The 22,831-nt window shown below is 66.0% G+C and overlaps 1 protein-coding gene across 1 annotated transcript in view; it reads left to right on the top strand.

The window, feature by feature from the left end:
* The first annotated feature begins 18,712 nt into the window (after nucleotides 1-18,712).
* SLC38A3 (solute carrier family 38 member 3) overlaps nucleotides 18,713-22,831 on the top strand; it is a 61,592-nt gene continuing 57,473 nt past the window's right edge. The window contains exon 1 of the mRNA XM_075004979.1: nucleotides 18,713-18,835. The gene's annotated coding sequence lies outside the window, so the exon portion shown is untranslated. The remainder of the gene's footprint in view (nucleotides 18,836-22,831) is intronic.

Raw genomic sequence — 22,831 nt, 5'->3', positions numbered from 1 at the left:
TGACGAGAGACACCCTGCCTGCCTCCCCTCCCCGGCTTCGCTTGCGCAGCTGCTGGGGAAGGGGCCCAAAGGGCAGGACAAGCCTGGCCTCTGTCGGTACATTCTGTGAGGGCTGCGCCGGGCGGGACGTCCCACCCCCGGGGATAGGCCCCCCGTCAGTGTCACGCTGCCCCCAGGGTGCAGTGCCAGGTCTGGCGGCTGGCCCCAAACAGAGCCCACCCCACGCTGAGCTCTCCTGGTGTCACAGGCCAGAAGGAACGTCAGCTCATCTGGTGCCAGCTCCTGCCTGGTGTTTCCCTGAAGCCGAGCCCGGGGCGGCCGCCAGGAGAGATCCAGGTGCCCCCAGCCGCTCAGCAGAGCTCTCGGGGAGGCTCTCTGGCCCTCCTCTGTCGCCCGCCAGTTGCTCCCTTCCCTTTGTCCTGCCTCTTTTGTTCCTGTGCCTGGGGGCCAGAATAGAGGCTTTATCCTCCTTGCACCCCGTGACCGGATCCCGGCGGCTCGGACTCCGTGCCGTGCCCGGGACCGCCAGTGGTGTGGGAAGGCAGGTCACAGGGAGGCAGTGCCACCGTGGGCTGGCCCCACAGGGAGGCTGTGCCACCATGTGACTGTGGCCATAGAGCCCAGTCCCGGAGTGACAGCGCAAACAGGGTGGCACAAGGGCTCCCCCAGTGCCAGCCCCGCATGGCCCCAACGGCTGGCTGAGAGCTGGGAGTTTGCGAGGACGCTCCGCTAGCAGAGCTGGACTGCAGGAAAGTCAGCCGCGCAGCTGCCGGGGAAGTGGGGCGTGTGCCCTGCAGGAGCTCTGGAGCCCGTGGGGTGCCGAGGCCCGCAGTGTCCTGCAGAGAGCAGCTCTGGGGCGGGTCGGGTCGGGTCGGGTCGGGTCAGGGACCGGTGCAGACAGACTGTCGCTTTGGAAGGGCCGGTAAACGTCAGGCCAGCTCGCCCGCCCAGACGCTCACACCAGCTTCCCACTGGGGGTAACAGAGGTTTCCCGCCTGGCAAAGTGAGCGCGACTTACGGGTGTTTGCTGGGTGCCTTTTGCCATGCGGAGTGACAGCTGGTGTGTTCCTGGTTAGACTCTCTCAATCCTTCGCCCGGCATTGCCCACCGCCGCCACTGTCTCCCCAGCTGCATTTCCCACACTGCACGTGTTTCAAACAGTCACAAAACCCTGTTTTCCAAATGCGTAAAACTGGCAATTCTGAGCAACTGTGAAAACGAATAACCCCCCGCCCCGAAACCTGCTTACAAAGAACCAGCAGTATTAGCCCAGGCAGCTGGAAAAAGCTGACTTCTCCAAGCCTGTGTCTGACGCTACATGATGGGAACTCCTGCCTCGCTAGCACAGGGGGCCTAGCGCTCAGCTGACCCCAGTCTGGTGGCGTCTCCCTTTAAGATTTGGGGGTTTGACACACACCAAAGAGCTTCGCAACATTGGTGATGAGGAAGCAATGAAGCCTTCTTTGGGAGAAAGTTGGCTACTGTTTCTTTAAGGGGTGGGACCAGGAGGCTTGTGGAGTGGGCGGAGCCAGGATCCCCCTCCAACCAATTGGGAAAGAGCTGGGAGGCGAGGGCGGTATATATTCTGGCACAGAGGACCGCCCCCTCCTTCTGCTGCTGGTGGCTGAGGCTGGGGCTCCTGGGAGGCGGGGGCAGCTGATGGAGGAAGTGGTTGGCGCTGCAGCTGGCCCAGAGTAGCGGGCGAGCCTGGCAAGGGGAGCTCGCCAAGGAGGAGTCGGTTGGGTCTCTGGAGTGAGGGGGTGGGCTCGTGAGCTCTGGTAGAGAGCGTGCAGGGGGCCGAGCCTGCAGGCTGACATTTGGCTGGGCAGGTAAAACGCCAGCTCTCAGCAGAATTCAGCCCCCTCCCTGGCACGGGGAGCTTGCCAGCCACTGGGGTGCCACAGCCACCGACCTTGCCCGCCTGTGGCACTCGCCACCCCGGGCTCAGGGACAGTGTGCGGAAGCAATGCGCCGACGTTGCAAAGGGACCGCTCGGATGTTTGCTCTTTCCTCTGGGCTGCACGGGGGACCTAACGACAAGCCAATAAGTGCCTGTGCAGGCCACCCGCCTGGCTGCCTCACCCTCGTGAGCTTCTCTGGGGCGTGTGCCGGGCTCCCAGGCCCCTCACCCAGCCCTCGCTTCTCCTTGGGAACTGGGAGCCTCCTCTCAAATTCGCCCCCCAACAGCTACACCCCCCTCTGTCTGCCAGCGTCGGACGTGTTAAGCATCCGGCCCAACCTTGGGTACCCCCCGGGCTTTTTCAGTCCTTCAGCTGCTGCCTCTGCCCACAGACTGGGTCCTCCTGGGGCTCCGCCAGGGGCACCGTGTGGGCTTTGAACTTTCCCTGCAGACCCCGAGGTGCCAGGCCCTGTCTCGGTGGCACCGGGGTGACTCTGGATGACATGGCCCCCGGAGACCCAGCAGGAAGCCAAGCAGCAGCGAGCCGCAAATCGGAGTCCCGCGGCTGCCGTCCGAATACCGCCGAAGTCGCCTGTGCTCGCGGGGGACCTGCTGGGTTCCAGGCGAGGCTTCGGTGCAGCTGCGGCTGAGTGGCCCTTGCAGGGCAGAGGCTGGCGGTGAATGACGTCAGGCTGCAGGGTGCCCTGGCTGGAGAGGGTAGGTGGGGCGTGCCCCACGCCCCTCACTGCACTGCACTGCAGATCCCCCGGGCTGGGCCCAGGACAGCGGGTTAGTGCTGTCAGCCAGCAGCATGGGGAAGTGAGTGGGTGGCATCCCCTCCATAGCGGGCAGCCCCTGGTAGGCCCCTCTCCATGTGCTCGCTGGGAGCTCCCCCAGAGGCCTGTCTGCTCTGGCCGCTGCCTTCCCGGTCCCCAACCCCTGGCCTGCTGGTGTCTGGGCACTTACACAGCCAAGGAGGCTCTTGTGCAGGGGCAGCTTGTTCAGCCATGGCCCCCTGGGCCCAGCCGGCCCCCCGCCCCTCTGCCCACACTCCAGCTCCACTGGCTAAACATTAACGGGCCCTGTCTGCAGAGCAGGCGGGGACGCCGGGTCGTGGGAGGCAGGTCCCACCGCTCTGCCCAGCATTTGGCTGCAGGGCATGTCCTGGCGAGGAGCCGATCTGCCCCTGCGGCCGGCGCCCCCAGGGCGAGAGCTGCTCAGGCAGCGGTGGCCAGGCGGCGTCTCCGTGTGCCGGGGAAGCCGTCTGAGCGCATCACCTGGACAGACAGGATGGCACCACGAGGATCACATGCAGCTGGCACGGGCCGGGGCCCTTCGCTGTCGGCTGCTCTCGTGTTTCCCACGGCCGGCTCCGGCTCCGGCTCCGGCTCCGGCTCCGGCTCCGCTGGCTCCTCTGCAGGAGAGGATAAGAGCCTACTACAGCTGCCACCTGCCTCCAGTCGCCCACGTGAAAACTGGACACACAAGCTGCAGAGCTGGAACCTTTCCTGCCCCCTCTCTTCCCCATAGGCCCTGCCCCAGCCCCGCCTTTTCCCCATAGGCTCTGCCTCTGCCCCACCTATCCGCCAAAGCTCTGCCTCCCCACTGCGTGGTACGCCAAGGCTGCACCCCACCCTAGCCTCTTCTCCCCTCTCCTGTCACTTGGGGGTCTCCATCCCCTGCCCAGGGTGAGAGGGGCTCATGTGGGGCCAGACCGGCAGCTGCCCGACACAGGTAGGGCAGCCCCAGCTGAGTATTGGCTGGGGCAGGTGACAACCTGCACTGGCTGGACTTTGGGGTCTGACTGGACACGGTGAGGGCCCTTCTTGTCCGGACTTCCTGGTCAAAGCCCAGCACCGCTCAGCCTGTGAACAGCGCCACTCCTGTCGCTCCGTCTGGGCCTCCAGCCCCCGCTGCAGCACCGCCGAGGTCAACTGCCTGACACGACAGGGAACCCGGGGCACAGGGGCCTGGCGCGGGGCTGGAGTGCTGGCGCTCCCTTCCAGCCAGCGCGTTGCAGGCGCCCCCCGAGCGGCTCTGCTGCCTCGGTGGCTTTGCTGTGACTGTCCTGGGGAGGAGATGGAGGAGCCAGCAGCCGTGGGTCCTGGAACCTTGCTGGTCCCATGTGAGGCCATCCCACCCGGCCGGCGTGACCTGGTCAGACGGCCGCCCCGGGGAGATCTGTGTCAGCCTCACCTCAGTCCCTGGGAAACTCATGAGGGGGATCCTCAAGGAATCCATTTTGGAGCACTTGGAAGAGGGGAAAGTGATGAATAAAAGTCCGCGTGGATTCACCAGGGGCAAGTCCTGCCTGGCCAATCTGATTAGCTTCTGTGATGAGGTAACGGGCTCTGTGGACATGGGGAAGTCAGTGGATGTGATATATCTTCACTTCAGCAAAGCTTTTGGGACGGTCTCCCACAACATTCTTGCCCACAAGTTAAGGAGGTATGGATTGGATCCATGGACTATAAGATGAATAGGAGGCTGGCTTGAAGGTCGGGCCCAACGGGTAGTGGTCAATGGCTCAATAGCTGGATGTTGGTCTGTTTCAAGCGGAGTGGCCCAAGGCTTGGTTCTGGGGCTGGTGTTGTTCAACATTTTTGTTAATGACCTGGATGAGGGACTGGTTGCACCCTCAGCAAGTTTGCAGATGACACTTAGCTAGCGGGAGAGGTAGATTCACTGGAAGGTAGAGAGAGAATCCAGAGTGACCTGGATAAATTGGAGGACTGGGCCAAAAGAAATCTGATGCAGTTCAACGAGAAGCGTAGAGTCCTGCACCTGGGATGGAAGAATCCCAAGCATTGTTATAGGCTGGGGACCAACTGGCTCAGCAGCAGTACGATGGAAAGGGACCTAGGGGTTGTGGTGGATGAAAGGCTGGAGATGAGTAACCAGTGTGCCCTTGTAGCCAAGAAGGCTATCAGCAAACTGGGGTGTGTTAGGAGGAGCATTTCCAGCAGATCTACAGAAGTGGTTATTGTGATGGAGTGGGGGATACCTGTGTGTGTGTGTGTGGCTCACAAGGGGTGGGGGTCTCCTGCTGAGGGTAACCCTGACGACCAGGTAACACCTTTGTACTGCAGACAAAGGAGGAGGTGGAGCCTGAGGGGTTTGAATTGGAACTGGGAGTTGGAAGCAGTTAGTCTGGGCTGGGAGAGAGAGACAAAGGAGGGGGCCAGGCCCCAGCTCTGGGGGCCCCTCGGGGCCTCCTCTCCCCGTCATGGATGGGACTGGCTGTCTCTGCCGACTGCACTGACTCCTCTGTACGACGCTGTGTCCTGCCGGCTAACAAACCCGCTGCTCTCCTGCCGAGTGAGAGTCACTCCTGCCTGCAGACGGGGTGCAGAGCTTAGGGGACCCCAAACCCCATCACAGTTATTCCCCTCTACTTGGCACTGGTGAGGCCACATCTGGAATATTGTGTCCAGTTTTGGGCCCCCCAGTATAAAAAGGAGGTGGATTTGCTGGAGCGGGTTCAGCAGAGGGCAACAAAAATGATTAGGGAGCTGGAGCACAAGACCTATGAGGAGAGGCTGAGGGATTTGGGCTTGTTTAGTTCGCAGAAGAGAAGACTGAGGGGTGATTTAATAGCAGCCCCACCCACCCCCCTACGCGTGTTGAAAGCTGCGGCTGTTTTCCTTGGGCGTGTTCCCATTTCTGCGCCAAGTAAAGACGTGTGTACGTTCTCCAGACTTGCTTTCTGACCCCGGCCCAAGGGGGTTTCATATTGTGATGGAGTAGGGGGGGTGCGCAGTGAGACTGAGGCTGGATGTGTGTGACCGGCAGAGCAGCTCCCAGCCGCTAAGGATGAGCCCTGGGGCTGTACCCTGAGCTGGCAGGTAACACCTCTGCCCTGAACACAGAGCAGGGCGGAGCCCAGCAGGGTTTGAATGGGAGGTGGCAAATGGAAGCTGTAGGGGAGAGAAGGAAGGAGCCAGCCTGGGGTGAGGGGAGCAAGACCTCAGATGGGCACCGCTTGGGCTCCTCTCCGCAGGACGGATTGTAACAGAGGGGGGTCCGTGCTAGTCTCTGTACTATCGACACAGCAAAGCAGTCAAGTAGCGCTTTAAAGAGTAACAAAATAATGTATTAGGTGATGAGTTTTCGTGGGACAGACCCACTTCTTCAGACTACGGTGTGAAGAACTGGGCCCGTCCCACGAGAGCTCATCAGCTAATACATTATTTTCTTAGTCTTTAAAGTGCTACTTGTCTGCTTTGTTGTTTTGTCCAGGGCGGGTTGGAGTGACTGTCTCTGCCGGCTGCACCGACACCTCTGTGCTGAGCTGGGCCTCTGTCACCTCATAAACTTCCTGTTCTACCCGCTGGGTGAGAGTCACTCCTGCCTGCGGGTGGGGTGCAGCGCTGGGGGACCCCTGAACCCCATCACACATGTGAACATACCCAACATTTCCAACTCTTTGGTTTGCCGGCGGGGAGGGAGGCTGCAAACTGCAGGGGCGAAAGGTGGGGCCCGACGTAAAACTTTGCTCGCCCTGATCTGGATTGTCCCTGGCAGGTGTGTGTCTGACCTGCCCTTAACTCTCTCCAGCGATGGCGATTCCCCCACCTCCCCGGCCACTTGTCTGGCACTGAACCACCCTGACAGGTAGGAAGTTTTCCTAACGTCCAGCCCACCCCGCCTGGCTGCAGTTTAGGCCCACTGCTGCTTGTCCAGTGCTCAGGGCCCAGCATGGTGTTTCTCCCTCCCTCTTTGAGGAACTTGAAAGTGATTTTCTGACCCAGCGGCCTGAGCGCCTTGGACCCGGCCTCAGCTTGGACCAATGTCCCAGGTGGCAATGCAGAAGGCTCCCAGCTCCGCCCAAGGCCGCGGAAAGTCAATTAACTAACTCAGCCAGCTCCCCGTCTGTTAAGCATGTGCCCGCTGTTTGGGGGCGCAGGCTGGAAGCCACGGGGCAGTGCGGCTTCTCCCGAGAGCACCAGCTGGGAGAGGCGAACCCGCCCTCAGGCAGCTGGGAAGGGATGGAGTGATGAGAGGGGGCTGAGCAGACCTCTGTGCTAACCCACTGGCGAGGCTGTCGTGAGGCGTGAGGGTCGACTGGTAGGAAGGGCTGGGCCCAGCCAAAACCTGGGGTAGCTGTGCGGGCTGGGATGTAACCCTGGGGCTGTGACTGAGGCCTGGTCAGGCCATTTCGTGGCTCAGTCAGAGGGTGAACCCCAGAGCTGCCTACGAGCCTGGGAACCCTGGCTCCAAAGGGAAACTGAGGCACCAGCCGGCGTGAACCCGGAGCACCTGACACGGGCTGCCGGGCTTGTCTCTCCCCAGAGCAACACGCTGCAAGGTAGAAGGTTTGCTGGGGTAACTCAGTGAGGGAGCTGGGTCGATGCTGATTTACACCGGCTGAAACACCGGCTTTCACCACACACCACACTTGGCCCACTTTGCACAGGATTTGGCGCAAACAGAACAGAGGTTGCAACTGTGTTTTCTGTGATCCCAGCAGCAGCCAGTGATGTCAGGCAAGGCGTCAGGCTGATTACACATGCCTGACTTAGCAGGGGCTCCTTAACTCCCTCCTGAGGTCCTGGGCAACTGGAACGCCTGATCACACGAATGCATCATCTCTTTTTCTCTGACTACAAAGCAAATATTTATTGAACCCTTTTGCCTCTCCCACATGCTAATTGGACAAGTCTACCGTGTCTTTCGTATTAACTCTATTGGGAACGCGCTTTTTGCTCCTAAAATACTGCAAAATGCCCTTCTCCTTATTGTCCTTAACTCCTGCTGGCCATCGATTTCGCCTTGCGGCCATTTGCTTCCCCTTTCAATGTCCTACGATTCCTAACTTCTGACTCAGATTCCTTACTGGCAACTCCCCCTTTTTTCTATTTCTTCTACGTGTAGGTTTTTATGTCGTATAACGGCCTTCACTTCCCTTTGATACGAAGTGTCTCTCTAACCTGCACGGCCTCCTTCCCCAGTTGTGGGTTTTGGGGCAGTTAATAAGCTCTTGTCGCAAAGCAGTTCACATTTATCAGTCGCATTTTTCTGAGCTGACTTGTCTCAAAGTAGTTTTCATCTTTGTGAAACTGGCTTTTTCCCACAGCCAAGAATGCGATTACTGGGCTGGACTCGAGGCCATTTAAAATGGCATCAAAGAGTGGCCACTCGGGCCTATGTTGCCATTAACTTTTGGGTCCGTGATCAGTTGCTCTTTTCCTGTGAGGATGGGGTGTAAGAGTGAATCGCCCCGTTGGAGGCCACCCTTTGATCTGGAAATGGCCCATGTCTTTCGAAATCCCAGGGAGGTTTTAGCATGAGCCTGGCAGCGTGCGTCTCTCAGATGCAACGTCTCCGTGATGGCGCAGCTTGCCCGCTGCGCACCGACAGACAGGCGTGGACAAAGGCTCTTGTCCCATCCCCTGCAGGACTGAAAGGGCTGCAGCGCGAGCCAGCTCACTTTGTGCGTCATCTGTCCGGACACTGAGCCGCAAGCCCTCAGGAGCGTTTTCTGCTGCGTCACGCGCTGCTCGGAAACGGGTCAGGCCGCTTTCGACATAGTTCTGCTCTCCTGCCTCCTTTGCGCAGTTGATCCTTCCTGAATAGGCCGCAGCTATTGCCTGTCACGTGCCGGTCAGGGGACCTGTCCCATCATACGACCTAGACGGCACCTGAGCTCCCAAATGGGAATTCCGGTTCCTCTGCTCCAGGCTCCCAGCCGTGCTGGCCAGGCAGCCAACGGAGCTCCCCTCCGTACGCGCTTTCCTCTCCTGATTCAGCTGCTCTCAGCATTGTCATTTCGTGCTGAGCATTCCCGCCTGCCTTCCCTTTTGTCAGTCATTTAATACCTTCCCGTCCCTGAGAAAATGTGGCCCCGTCCACCACGGGGGGCCCAGCCCAGGGAGAGGGCCCCTCCGCCCATGGGCGTTGGACGGCTGTGCAGGATGCAGGTCTCCCCGCCAGGCCTCGGAGCCGCCTTTCTTTGGCTGGGCAGATTTCGCCAGTAACAGCCAATGTCCTGGGGGGTGACAGAGCAGACAAGCTGCAGCTCAGAAAGAGTCCCAGTTAGTGCCTACTGATTGGCCTCTCCCCTGCGTGGCGCAGCCGCCCCTCTCCACCCGCCAGGCCCCGGCGCCCACCTCTGGGGAGGGGTCCTGCAAAGAGGACCAGACTGAGTATCGCAGCATCCTGGGCTTGTGCCAGCTACTCTGCCACTGCCAGGGAGTGGTGCTGCCCCCATCTCCAGGGGTTCCCCCATCTGGCCCCCCCCACGCAGGGTCTGCTTTTGGAGACCCCAAAAGGAGTAACATTCCCCCTCCGCCTGACACTGCTACCTCGCCAGCGTCCACATCCGGAACCCACTGCCTGCTGCCTCCCCTTTCTCACCTGCGGCGCTGGGGGGTCCTGCAGCCGGGGAGGGGGCAGCCCATGAGAAAACCGCGCCCCTAAGGGAATGAACCGCCACCACCTTCCCCCAGGAACCGTCAGGACGGGTGCGATTCGCATTGCCAAGGTCCAGTGTGTTTCCAAACTCCTCGACGGGCCACGCGTGGGGTGTCCCCGAGGACAGGCCCTTTTGGCTGGAGGCTTGTTCGAGGGCGGGGACGCTTTCAGGCAGCTCTAGTCATGCCCGGGGAAGGCTTCCAGGTCCGTCTGGGGCCTGCTTCGGGTCCTTCGGCCCTGCTACTCCGCTGCAGGAGGGAGGACCCGTCAGGTGCCAACGACCAGCTCTGGAAGCAGCCCTCCACTTCGCAGGACGTGCCTGCTACTGACCTCCCGTGGCTGCGGTGCCAGAGATGCGCCCGCTCGGGGCCACGTTGGGCTGGGATCCACGGAGTCAGGCTGGCGGGATCAGAACCCAGCCGTGCACTACAGAGACATTCCTTCCCGCGCGGTACAGAAAGACGGGAGCTCGGTGGCTAACCCAGCCCCCACCTGGGGTCCGCTCAGCCAGGAGCTCACCCCCAGGCCCATGTGTCACAGAACTACAGGGCTCCTCGCTGCAGAGAGAGCTGTCTCCCGCCCTTTCCAGCCCCAGACGAGGAAGTGTTTCAGAATGGGGGGATGCCAACATAAAGCCGCCCCCGCTTCTGCTCCCACCTTCCCTGCCCCCAGCCCAGCCTACCGCTGGCCTGGCCACGAGGCCTGTGGGAGGTTAGTGGTTTAGCGCAGAGATAAACCCAGAGCCTCCAGGGCAGCGATCAGTGTTTGTTTCTGCCTTGTGTAAAGGGTAATTGGCTTGGATTTTCCAGCAACAAATGAGAGGAACCCCTCCCCCCGTGCAAAGATCAGGCCTGCTTTCTGACAAATTGTAATGGCAAATAACGTTTTGAAATTGGATTAACTAATTACTCTGTCTTGCTACTGAGCTTGCCCATCAGCCGAGAGCGAGGAGGATGTACAGGGATATCAGCCGTACTCGTCAAGGGCAAACGACACGGCCATAAAGCAAACCTGGATCTCACCCCTGGCAGCAGCCGGTTTCTGAGCCTGCAGGCCGGGCTGGTTTGCACAGGCCTCTGGTCCTGCAGCTCAGCCATGCGTGAGGCACGAAACTGATCGGCTGCATCTCGCGCGAGCTTGTGTTGGTGCTGGCGCAGCTAAGCCCTGGGGTGGCAATACACCCTAATGGAAAAGGCAACGGACCAGACTGCAGGAGAGCTGGGTGTAAATCTCTCCCCTGCCACTGGCTTCCATGTGACCTTGGGCATGTCACTCCCCCGCCTCAGTTTCCCCGCCTGTAAGATGGAGGTAAAGACACTGACTTCCTGCAGGACGGCTTTCAGCTCTGTTACTGGTTAGCCACGGTTCCAGCTAGAGAAACAGCCTCCCTGACTGCTCCTCCCCCAAGATCCACAGCTCGACCGGCCTTTCCATACCCTGTATCCCACGCGCCTTCTGTGAGGACCAGGAGGTCGGCGCCGCAGCAAGGAAACGGAGCTGGGCAGGGAGCGCTGCTGAGTCTCTCCTAGGCGGCTGGCTAATGGGAAGCAGCATCACACAACTTGGCCCAGTGGGCCTCGGTCCCAGCAGCCCTGCCTGGGCCTGGGCCTCGGCCTCGGTCTCAGCAGCCCTGCCTCCTGGTGGTCACGCTCAGAAAGGCGTAGGAGACCAGCGGCATGTCCAGCGGTGACACAGGAGTGTGCCAGGCCAGGGGAGACTCTTACAGCCCCAGATCTGCTGTGAACGCAGGTGGGGACACCACCCCGCCCTGGGGCTCTCTGGGCTGTCTCGCCCCATGCTGGGCGTGTCTCAGCTCAGGGCCTGGGGCCCCAGAGTCGCTGCGAGTTCCGGCTCCCCACCCACCGCTCACGTCCTTTCCCGCAAACTCCACTTCTGGGACATGTCCCGTTTGCACTTTGGAGGTTGCAGCTGTTCAGTTCTTCCCCAGCCCGACTGCCCCAGACGCCGGCGCCACGTCCCTCTCCCGCGGCCGGTCCCGCTTCCTGGCCTTCCCTGCCGCTCGCCAGGGCAGGGGCTGCACAGCGCTGGAAGGGGGCAGCTGCCCCAGGCCTGCGGGGAAGGGCTTAAACCAGCCTGGCAGGGGAGCCAGCAGCCGAGGCAATTAGCCGCCAGTGGGGCCCAGCTGGGGCTGTGTCATACGGGCTCCAGAGGAGAGGCCTGGCTGCCAGGGAAGCTAGAGGGCTGCCGAGCCCAGAGAGGGCTGGGGGAGGTGGGCAGAGCGGGGGCGCCCCAGGCTGAGGGACGAGGGCTGCCAGGGCAGGAGAAGGCAGCAGGTCCGGTGCCGGGCGGTGTGGAGGGGCCGTGTCACAGGGCAGCCTGCGGCTGAGGGAAGGGCTGGTTGTCACTGAGGCGAGGGGGCGGGGGGCGCCCTGGGAGGGGAGGGCCCCGGGGGCGCACTGCGGCAGGGCAGGGCCTGAGGGAAGGGCCACGCGGCCTGGGCGGGACACGGTGCCGGCGTAAGGCGGTGCCGAGCAGCGGAGGACGCGCCGGCGGCTGAGGGGAAGACCCGAGGTGGTGAGTCGCGCCCAGTTATGGGCTCCCGAAAGACATGGGGGTCTCCACAGAAGTTCCCAGCTGAAACGTTGCGCGGCTGTGGGGGGCGGTACATGTACACTCTGCAGCCCCAGCCATGGCAGGGGTGTCGCTCGCTGCCCGGGGTCGCTCCATGCCAGCTGCAGTGCTCAGCTCATCCCCTGGCATTCGCTTCTCCCTCAAGCACCAGCGCCAGAGCATGGGTGCGCCTCCCCGGAAGGGGGCAGGGCTGCGGGGCATTAGCGAGACAGCTGCCTCCCCAGCAGTGCCCTGCTCACACCGAGCCAGCCCCGGCACTTCCCTTCTGGCAGCTGCCACCCCTGAGCACTGACTCACCACCCCTGGGCAGGCAGCCATGCCCAGACACGCGTGGCCGTGGCCCCTCTCCAGCGCCGGGCAGGCAGCCGTGCCCAGACACACGTGGCCGTGGCCCCTTTCCAGCGCCGGGCAGGCGGCCATGCCCAGACACGCGTGGCCGTGGCCCCTCGCCAGCGCCGGGCAGGCGGCCGTGCCCAGACACGCGTGGCCGTGGCCCCTCGCCAGCGCCGGGCAGGTGCCCATGCCCAGACACGCGTGGCCATGGCTCCTCGCCAGCTATTTGTAGGGTCCCTGGGCCAGCCACCCCCAGGCTGGCAGCGGTGCCCAGACACGTGTGGCCGTGGCTTCTTGCGCAGTGTTCAAGTCACCTGCTGTCCCATTCAATGGCCCAGGCTGCAGTGTGCCCTGTTGGAGGGTCTGGTGGCTGTTCTCAGGCCTCTCCCTCTCTTTTAACCCTTCCCTACACCGGTGCACAGCAGTCCCCACTTCCTGCTGCCTCCTGCCCTGGGGCTAGGCTGGGAATTGGGGCGTCAGAGCCCTGCACCGGAGCCGGCGCTCTCCCAAAAGGCGCCAGTGGCTCAGGTCTGCCTCTGTCACCCCCCTCGACTTCCAGAAGCTTGGGCAGGCCCGGCCTGGAGCCCTCCAGGGGGTCGGCGGCTCAGGCATTACCTCTGCTCACTGCGGGTGGGAATGAAATTCAACAGGGCTCTTCCACCGTGAGCCGCAGAACCCAGCCAGGGTAACCGGAGCCAGGCTGTGGAGGGGCAGGAGGGCAGCTCGAGTGACAGCGGCTTACTGAATAGTTAACGTCTTGGGCGCTGGGCGTTTGACGGACGGTCGGTGCCATCGTTAAGGTGCGGGTGAGCCCGGCTCTTCCTTTTTCTCCTGCTGGCAAGGGAACGAAGGGAACAGGGTGGATCACGCACCGGTTCCCTATCACCCATTCCCAGCATCAGGCAAAGAGAGGCCAGGGACGCCTGTCGGGGAGCCGGCGCTGGGCCCGTCCTCTGTGAGTGCATCTAGCTCATCTGAGCCCGGTTTCGTCCTTTGCCGGCGAGGCGTTCCGGGGGGCCGCACGCTGTGGGAAGCAGCACTTCCCCTGGCCGATTTTAAACCCTCCGCGTGGCCAGGTCGGCTGGTGACCCCTCGGCCTCGTGTTCGGAGAAGGAACAAACATCCCCAGGTTGAGTTTCTCCACGCCAGGCGTGATATCCCGCCTGGGGCGCCTCTTCTCCCCACAGAAAGGTCCCAGGCTTATCCCTCTCTCCTCAGATGGGAGCTGCTCCCCAGACCCAGCCACTGCCGCTGTCCTTTTCTGGGTCTCCTTCTGGGGAGGGCCGAGCACAACTGCGGGGCGGTTCCAGGGGCGGGCGCGCCGGGGGGCACACGGCGGCAATACGCTGTTTTCGGTTTAGTCTCTGCCCCTTTCTGGATCATTCCCAACATGGTTCTGCCTTTTCTGACCGCCGCTGCACAGGGTGGATGTTTCCCGAGCATCATCCACCTGGACCCCACGATCTAATTCACACCCCATCTGCTCTGCTGGTCCAGGGAGAGGGCGCTGGAGGAAACTGTCTTTCCCCCCTGCAGCTCTGGGGCAGCCTGGTCCCCTGAACCCCTCAGCCCCAGCCAGAGACCAGCCCTCCCTCCCACACCCTGCCCCAGAGAAAGCGGTAGAGGGGAGTCCTTCCAGCCGCCTAGAGACGGTGGGGGAAAAGAGCCAATCAGAGTCCAGTAGGGCTGGCACAAAAGGGAGCTATTTGTAGGGTCCCTGGGCCAGAGTCATGTGCTGGGAGGTCTCACCTCCGGCCTTCCCAGCCAGACCCCTAGGCAGGAGTGACTGGCTGCCGTAGTAGCTGCTATCTTGGGGCGCTACCAGTCGCTAGAGAAGAGGATAACAGGCGCTGTGCTAACGGCTCACCCCAGCGTGGGCTGGAGGGGTGGGACCGTGGCAGTCATGATTCCTGGGCTGCCTTCCTGGTTCTGGAGGGGCGTGGGGGTCTAGCGGCTACAGGCAGCACAGCCCAGCCCAGCCTGCAGGTTCAGCTCTGGGTTGTAGCTGTGGGGCAGAGGGAGGTTATAAACTCTGTCCCAAGGGGCACAGCTCAGTCCCTGCCCCCTGGCTTCTGTCCCAACCCCGCTTTCAGCCCCCTTGTGCAACTGCTAGGAGGGGGCATTGGGAGTGCCGGGGGGGATGTGATGGGGCACTGGGGGGGCTGTGAGGAGGTACTGGGGGCGCCGGAGGAGGGCATCGTGAGGTGCTGGGTGTGTGTGCTGTGAGGGGGCATAGGGGGGCTGTGAGGGGGTACTGGGGATGCTGGAGAGGGGCATTGAGGGTGCCAGGGGGTGCTGTGAGGGAGTAGTGGGGGTGTGGTGAGAGGGCTTGGGGGGTTGGGGGGTGCTGGGGATGTGGGGGTGCTGTGAGGGGGTACTGGGAGCACTGGGGCTGTGAGGGGTGCTATGAGGGGGTACTGGGGGTGCCGGAGGGGGACTTTGGGGTGCGGGGGTGCTGCGAGGGGGTTTGGGGGCTGCAAAGGGGGTACTGGGGGTGCCGGAGGGGGGCATTGGGGTGCGGGGGTGCTGCAAGAGGGTTTGGGGGGGTGCTGCGAGGGGGTATCGGAGGGGGGCATTGGGGTGCGGGGGTGCTGCGAGAGGGTTTGGGGGGGTGCTGCGAGGGGGTATCGGAGGGGGGCATTGGGGTGTGGGGGTGCTGCGAGGGGGTACTGGGGGTGCCAGAGGGGGGCATTGGGGTGCGGGGGTTCTGCGAGAGGGTTTGGGGGGGTGCTGCGAGGGGGTACTGGGGGTGCCAGAGGGGGCATTGGGGTGCGGGGGTGCTGCGAGAGGGTTTGGGGGGGTGCTGCGAGGGGGTACTGGGGGTACCGGAGGGGGGCATTGGGGTGCGGGGGTGCTGCGAGAGGGTTTGGGGGGGTGCTGCGAGGGGGTACTGGGGGTACCGGAGGGGGGCATTGGGGTGCGGGGGTGCTGCGAGAGGGTTTGGGGGGGGTGCTGCGAGGGGGTATCGGAGGGGGGCATTGGGGTGCGGGGGTGCTGCGAGAGGGTTTGGGGGGGTGCTGCGAGGGGGTACTGGGGGTGCCGGAGGGGGGCATTGGGGTGCGGGGGTGCTGCGAGAGGGTTTGGGGGGGTGCTGCGAGGGGGGTACTGGGGGTACCGGAGGGGGGCATTGGGGTGCGGGGGTTCTGCGAGAGGGTTTGGGGGGGTGCTGCGAGGGGGTACTGGGGGTACCGGAGGGGGGCATTGGGGTGCGGGGGTGCGGCGAGAGGGTTTGGGGGGGTGCTGCGAGGGGGTACTGGGGGTACCGGAGGGGGGCATTGGGGTGCGGGGGTGCTGCGAGAGGGTTTGGGGGGGTGCTGCGAGGGGGTACTGGGGGTATCGGAGGGGGGCATTGGGGTGCGGGGGTGCTGCGAGAGGGTTTGGGGGGGTGCTGCGAGGGGGTACTGGGGGTACCGGAGGGGGGCATTGGGGTGCGGGGGTGCTGCGAGAGGGTTTGGGGGGGTGCTGCGAGGGGGTATCGGAGGGGGGCATTGGGGTGCGGGGGTGCTGCGAGAGGGTTTGGGGGGGTGCTGCGAGGGGGTACTGGGGGTACCGGAGGGGGGCATTGGGGTGCGGGGGTGCTGCGAGAGGGTTTGGGGGGGTGCTGCGAGGGGGTACTGGGGGTATCGGAGGGGGGCATTGGGGTGCGGGGGTGCTGCGAGAGGGTTTGGGGGGGTGCTGCGAGGGGGTATCGGAGGGGGGCATTGGGGTGCGGGGGTGCTGCGAGAGGGTTTGGGGGGGTGCTGCGAGGGGGTACTGGGGGTATCGGAGGGGGGCATTGGGGTGCGGGGGTGCTGCGAGAGGGTTTGGGGGGGTGCTGCGAGGGGGTACTGGGGGTACCGGAGGGGGGGGCGCGGCTTTATGCGCAGGGGCGTGAGGCTGGCAATGATTTCAGACACCCGCCCGCGGTCCCGCCCCGCCCCGCCGGCCGGGCTGCCCTAGTTTTGTGCCCCATTTGACTGGTGTGAGGTTTAGCTGGGTCCTTTCTCCGCTCTGCCACGGAATGGCTCACCTCTCCCGCGGGGGCACCTGTGCCTGGGGGGTGGTTGCGGCGTAGCCGTCCCGAGCGGGGGCGGGGTAGCCATGGCCGGGGGTGTAGCTGTGCCAGGGGGTGGTTGCGGGGTAGCCATGGTGCGGGGGTAGCTGTGCTGGGGGGGGGTTGCGGGGTACCCGTGGCGGGGGGGGTAGCTGTGCTTGTGGGGGTTGCGGGGTAGCCGTGGTGGGGGGTAGCTGTGCTGGGGGGGGGTTGCGGGGTACCCGTGGCGGGGGGGGTAGCTGTGCCTGGGGGAGGGGTTTGCGAGGTACCCGTGGTGGGGGGGTAGCTGTGCCTGGGGGTGGTTGTGGGGTAGCTGTGCCTGGGGGGGTTGCGGGGTAGCCGTGGCAGGGGGGCGTGTAGCTGTGCCTGGTGGGGGGTTGCGGGGTAGCCGTGGTGGGGTGGGTAGCTGCCTGAGGGGGTTGCGGGGTAGCCGTGGGGGCATAGTTGTGCCTGGGGGTGGCGGGGGGGTAGCTGTGCCTGGGGGGGTGAGGGGTAGCCGTGGTGGGGGGTAGCTGTGCCTGGGGGGGTTGCGGGGTAGCCGTGGCGGGGGGGCAGCTGTGCCTGGGGGTGGTTGTGGGGTAGCTGTGCCTGGGGGGGTTGCGGGGTAGCCGTGGCAGGGGGGCGTGTAGCTGTGCCTGGTGGGGGGTTGCGGGGTAGCCGTGGTGGGGTGGGATAGCTGTGCCTGGGGGTGGTTGTGGGGTAGCTGTGCCTGGGGGGGTTGCGGGGTAGCCGTGGCGGGGGGGTAGCTGTGCCTGGGGGTGGTTGTGGGGTAGCTGTGCCTGGGGGTGGTTGTGGGGTAGCTGTGCCTGGGGGGGTTGCGGGGTAGCCGTGGCAGGGGGGCGTGTAGCTGTGCCTGGTGGGGGGTTGCGGGGTAGCCGTGGCGGGGGGGGATAGCTGTGCCTGGGGGTGGTTGTGGGGTAGCTGTGGCCCAGGGGGGTAGCTGTGCCTGGTGGGGGGTTGCGGGGTAGCCATGGCGGGGGAGGTAGCTGTGGCTGGGGGGGGGGGTTGCGGGGTAGCTGTGGTGGGGTGGGTAGCTGCCTGAGGGGGTTGCGGGGTAGCCGTGGGGGCATAGTTGTGCCTGGGGGTGGCGGGGGGGTAGCTGTGCCTGGGGGGGTGAGGGGTAGCCGTGGTGGGGGGTAGCTGTGCCTGGGGGGGTTGCGGGGTAGCCGTGGCGGGGGGGCAGCTGTGCCTGGGGGTGGTTGTGGGGTAGCTGTGCCTGGGGGGGTGCGGGGTAGCCGTGGCGGGGGGGTAGCTGTGCCTGGGGGGGTGCGGGATAGCCGTGGCGGGGGGGTAGCTGTACCTGGGGGGGTTGCGGGGGAGCCGTGGCGGGGGGGCAGCTGTGCCTGGGGGTGGCGGGGGGGTAGCTGTGCCTGGGGGGGTGCGGGGTAGCCGTGGTGGGGGGTAGCTGTGCCTGGGGGGTTGCGGGGTAGCCGTGGCGGGGGGGCAGCTGTGCCTGGGGGTGGCGGGGGGGTAGCTGTGCCTGGGGGGGGCGGGGTAGCCGTGGCGGGGGGGTAGCTGTGCCTGGGGGTGGCGGGGTAGCCGTGGCGGGGGGGGTAGCTGTGCCTGGGGGTGGCGGGGGGGTAGCTGTGCCTGGGGGGGTGCGGGGTAGCCGTGGCGGGGGGGTAGCTGTGCCTGGGGGGGTGCGGGGTAGCCGTGGCGGGGGGGCAGCTGTGCCTGGGGGTGGCGGGGGGGTAGCTGTGCCTGGGGGGGGGCGGGGTAGCCGTGGCGGGGGGGTAGCTGTGCCTGGGGGGGTGCGGGGTAGCCGTGGCGGGGGGGGGCTGGTTTTACTGCCCATGCGGTGCTCGCTCTCTCTCCCCCAGCACTCGGCGGACCTGGGCCGGGCCCGGCCCTCACCCCGCGGCAGGGGCCTCTGCCCTGCAGAAAGCGCCTCCCTGGAGTCTGGGTCTCCACCTGCAGGGGCGGCGGGACACAGCCGAGCTGCGCACCCAGGTCCCTGCCAGGCGCCTCCAGCCCGGGGCGGGAGGAGGTTATTCGGGCGCCCCGTGGCGCACGCGGCTCTGCGGGGCCCGGTGCTCGGCGCTGCAGGTGCTGCCTGCGGAAAACCAGCCCATGCCGCGCGCTCCGCAGCTGCCCCCGTTCTCCGGGCTGGGGACCTGCGGGAGGCGCTGCCAGCGCTCCCCGCCGGGCAGATGCACCGGCCGGCACCAGGCCAGTCACACGGCCCCGCGGAGCGCCCCGGCCCGGCCCTTGTCTCCGGTGCCGCTGCGCGCCCGAGCTCCGGCTCAGCGAGAAGGGCCGAACCGCGCCGGGGTGCGCGCTCGGAGCCTGGTGCCGAGTCGAGGCGGGGCGGCCTTTCCCGGGGAAGGCGCAGCCCGCAGTGCGCGGCCGGGCAGCCCTCGGCGGCGGGCGGAGCTGCCCCGCTAACCCCGGCGAGGGCGAGGGCGTGACGCGGGGATTGGCAGCTGCCGCGGGGGCGGGCCTGGCGCTTTAATCCTCCCCCGGGGGGCCGGGGCCGGGGCTGGGATCCGCGGGGCAGCCCCGTCCGGCACAGGGGCTCGGCCAGCTGCGCCCAGGGCAGAGCGGAGGCACCGGGGGAGCGGCAGGTGAGTGCCGGGGCGCGGGGGGGTCTCCCCGCTTGGCCGGGCAGCTCCCGCAAAGCCCCTGAGGTCCCGCCGGGCTGAGGCCGGCCCCGCTGTGCCCCGCTCCGCCAGCCAGCCCGGCCCCGCTCTGCCCCGCAATGCCCCGCTCAGCCATCCAGGCGGCCCCGCTCTGCCCCGCAATGCCCAGCCCGGCCCCACTCTGCCAGCCAGCCCGGCCCCGCTCCGCCCAGCAATGCCCCGCTCCAACAGCCAGGCGGCCCCGCTCTCCGGCGCTCGGTCCCGGCTCTCTCTCCCCGGCCTCCTGGCCCCGGGACGCGCTACCCCACACGCCGGCCGCCAGAGACCCGGGGCTGGCCGCGGGCAGAGCCGGAGCAGGGGGGCCGTGCCGGGCTGGGGTCCGGTCTCCCGGCTCCGGCGCTGGCGGGGGCCGGGCTCGGCGGCAGGCGGGTTCCCCGGAGCCCGCGGGCGGAGTGTGGCCCCGCTGGCGGCCGGGGGAGGTTTTCCACTTGAATCTTTCATGTCCCGGCTCGGGTGTCGGCGCTGGCGGAGCGCCCTGCCCGCCTGGCTCCCGGGGCCCTGGGCAGGGCCTTTCCCGCGCCCGGCCGCCCCAGGAGCCCTGGCAGGGGGCGAGGGGCGAGGACCCCCCAGCTGAAGGCAATTCAAGGGCCGTGGCCGGGAGACACCTGGATCCTACTGGGCCCTCCCGCTGTCGCCGCCGGGGGCCTCCTGCTGCTCCTGGACCCTCGGTGTGGGCAGCCGTGGGGCCCGGGCGCCAAGCACCGCTCTCAGCCAGGCCCGTCCCGCCCCCTCACCACGAGGCCGCGCTCCCGGGCCAGCCGGGTCTCCCCCGGGCAGGAATCCAGCGGCTCCGTCCCTGCGCTCGGCCAGGTGCGCTGCTGCGCGTCCGGCTGTCGCTACACCCCTGGCTGCGGCGGGGGCGCAGTGCCGGGGCCTGGCGGGCGGCGCTGGGCCCCCACCGTTGGGTTGCTCGCTCGGGAAACCTTCCCCGGCCGCGGCGGGGGAGCGGGGCCCCGGCGTGCCAGGGCCGGCCTGGGCAGCGTCCGCCGCTCTCCGTGGCCCCCGCCGGGCCCTGCTGGTGACACAGGTCAGCGAGCGGCCCAGCCCTTCCTGTTCGGCCCCAGGCCCCTTCGCCTTCGGCCAGGGCAGGGGCCGCGCCAGGGAAAGGCCGTACGAGCCCCCTTCCCCGGCTCCCTGGCCGCTGCCCCTCACTCGGTCCCGCGGTGTCAGGCGCTGTACACGCTCAGGCAGCCCCCGCCACAACTGCGGCAGGGCCCCGGCCTCGCACCTCTGAGCCGCCCCTGCCCCAGGGCGTTCCCTGGTGCTTCCCGCAGAGCAGCCGAGGGACAATGGGACAGGGCTGCCGCCCCCTCTGCCACTCATTGGCCGGGGGCGGCCCTGCCCCGTGCCTCAGTTTCCCCGCCGGCGGCGCGGACGGATGGCGCCGAGCAGTGAGGCTGGGCTGGAGGGAGCCTGGCTCTGGTCCCAGAGGGTGGGCTCCCTCCCAGCACGACCCCCTGGCTCCGCACAAGAGTCCCGTTGCCGGGGGCCGAGGGCCAGTGCGGGGGGTCCGGCTGGGGGAAGGGGGCAGCGTGGCGAGGCACCCAAGGGAGCCGGAGCCTCGGAGCCCCTGCTCTGGTGCTGGACAGCAGCTGCGGGGTGCACGGGCGCTCCCCAGCCCGGCTGAACCCGGAGGGCTCAAATTCCCCCAGGCTTCCGGCGCCGCTGATGGAGCAGCCCTGCCGGCTCTGCCCCTGCGGCCCCTCAGCACGGCCCTGCGATCATCCGGAGCAGCTGGGAGCCCCCCTCGCTCCCCCGGGATTACATTTCCTCCCAGCGGGCAGCTCAGGACGCGGGCAGCTGGCAGGGGTGGAGGGGCCCTGGCCACAGCTCCCTCCTTCTCGCGAGCAGCTGCTCCCGGCTCCAACTCACTGGCCACGAACAAGCCGTCGTTAATAATCCACTGGTGGGGAAGGCAGATAGGCAGCGCCATGGCAGGGTGCATTGGGGGCGAGGAGCCAGGAGTCCTGGGTTCTCTGCTGGCTCTGGGCAGGCAGTGGGGGCTGGTGGTTAGAGCAGAGGTGGCTGGCAGCCAGGAGTCCTGGGTTCTCTGCTGGCTCTGGGCAGGCAGTGGGGGCTGGTGGTTAGAGCAGAGGTGGCTGGCAGCCAGGACTCCTGGGTTCTCTTCCCGGCTCTGGGCAGGCAGTGGGGGCTGGTGGTTAGAGCAGAGGTGGCTGGCAGCCAGGAGTCCTGGGTTCTCTGCTGGCTCTGGGCAGGCAGTGGGGGCTGGTGGTTAGAGCAGAGGTGGCTGGCAGCCAGGAGTCCTGGGTTCTCTGCTGGCTCTGGGCAGGCAGTGGGGGCTGGTGGTTAGAGCAGAGGTGGCTGGCAGCCAGGAGTCCTGGGTTCTCTGCTGGCTCTGGGCAGGCAGTGGGGGCTGGTGGTTAGAGCAGAGGTGGCTGGCAGCCGGGACTCCTGGGTTCTCTGCTGGCTCTGGGCAGGCAGTGGGGGCTGGTGGTTAGAGCAGAGGTGGCTGGCAGCCGGGACTCCTGGGTTCTCTTCCCGGCTCTGGGCAGGCAGTGGGGGCTGGTGGTTAGAGCAGAGGTGGCTGGCAGCCGGGACTCCTGGGTTCTCTGCTGGCTCTGGGCAGGCAGTGGGGGCTGGTGGTTAGAGCAGAGGAGGCTGGCAGCCAGGACTCCTGGGTTCTCTGCTGGCTCTGGGCAGGCAGTGGGGGCTGGTGGTTAGAGCAGAGGTGGCTGGCAGCCGGGACTCCTGGGTTCTCTTCCCGGCTCTGGGCAGGCAGTGGGGGCTGGTGGTTAGAGCAGAGGGGGCTGGCAGCCAGGACTCCTGGGTTCTCTGCTGGCTCTGGGCAGGCAGTGGGGGCTGGTGGTTAGAGCAGAGGAGGCTGGCAGCCAGGACTCCTGGGTTCTCTGCTGGCTCTGGGCAGGCAGTGGGGGCTGGTGGTTAGAGCAGAGGTGGCTGGCAGCCAGGACTCCTGGGTTCTCTGTTGGCTCTGGGCAGGCAGTGGGGGCTGGTGGTTAGAGCAGAGGTGGCTGGCAGCCAGGAGTCCTGGGTTCTCTGCTGGCTCTGGGCAGGCAGTGGGGGCTGGTGGTTAGAGCAGAGGTGGCTGGCAGCCAGGACTCCTGGGTTCTCTGTTGGCTCTGGGCAGGCAGTGGGGGCTGGTGGTTAGAGCAGAGGTGGCTGGCAGCCAGGACTCCTGGGTTCTCTTCCCGGCTCTGGGCAGGCAGTGAGGGCTGGTGGTTAGAGCAGAGGTGGCTGGCAGCCAGGAGTCCTGGGTTCTCTGCTGGCTCTGGGCAGGCAGTGGGGGCTGGTGGTTAGAGCAGAGGTGGCTGGCAGCCAGGACTCCTGGGTTCTCTTCCCGGCTCTGGGTAGGCAGTGAGGGCTGGTGGTTAGAGCAGAGGTGGCTGGCAGCCAGGAGTCCTGGGTTCTCTGCTGGCTCTGGGCAGGCAGTGGGGGCTGGTGGTTAGAGCAGAGGTGGCTGGCAGCCAGGAGTCCTGGGTTCTCTGCTGGCTCTGGGCAGGCAGTGGGGGCTGGTGGTTAGAGCAGAGGTGGCTGGCAGCCAGGACTCCTGGGTTCTCTGCTGGCTCTGGGCAGGCAGTGGGGGCTGGTGGTTAGAGCAGAGGTGGCTGGCAGCCAGGACTCCTGGGTTCTCTGCTGGCTCTGGGCAGGCAGTGGGGGCTGGTGGTTAGAGCAGAGGTGGCTGGCAGCCAGGAGTCCTGGGTTCTCTGCTGGCTCTGGGTAGGCAGTGGGGGCTGGTGGTTAGAGCAGAGGGGGCTGGCAGCCAGGACTCCTGGGTTCTCTGCTGGCTCTGGGCAGGCAGTGGGGGCTGGTGGTTAGAGCAGAGGGGGCTGGCAGCCAGGAGTCCTGGGTTCTCTGCTGGCTCTGGGCAGGCAGTGAGGGCTGGTGGTTAGAGCAGAGGTGGCTGGCAGCCAGGAGTCCTGGGTTCTCTGCTGGCTCTGGGCA

Source organism: Carettochelys insculpta, chromosome 11 (assembly GCF_033958435.1).
Source record: "Carettochelys insculpta isolate YL-2023 chromosome 11, ASM3395843v1, whole genome shotgun sequence".
NCBI classification, from domain to species: Eukaryota; Metazoa; Chordata; order Testudines; family Carettochelyidae; genus Carettochelys; species Carettochelys insculpta.
Note: the sequence above shows the minus strand (reverse complement) of the source record. Positions and strands in the feature narration are given on the sequence as shown.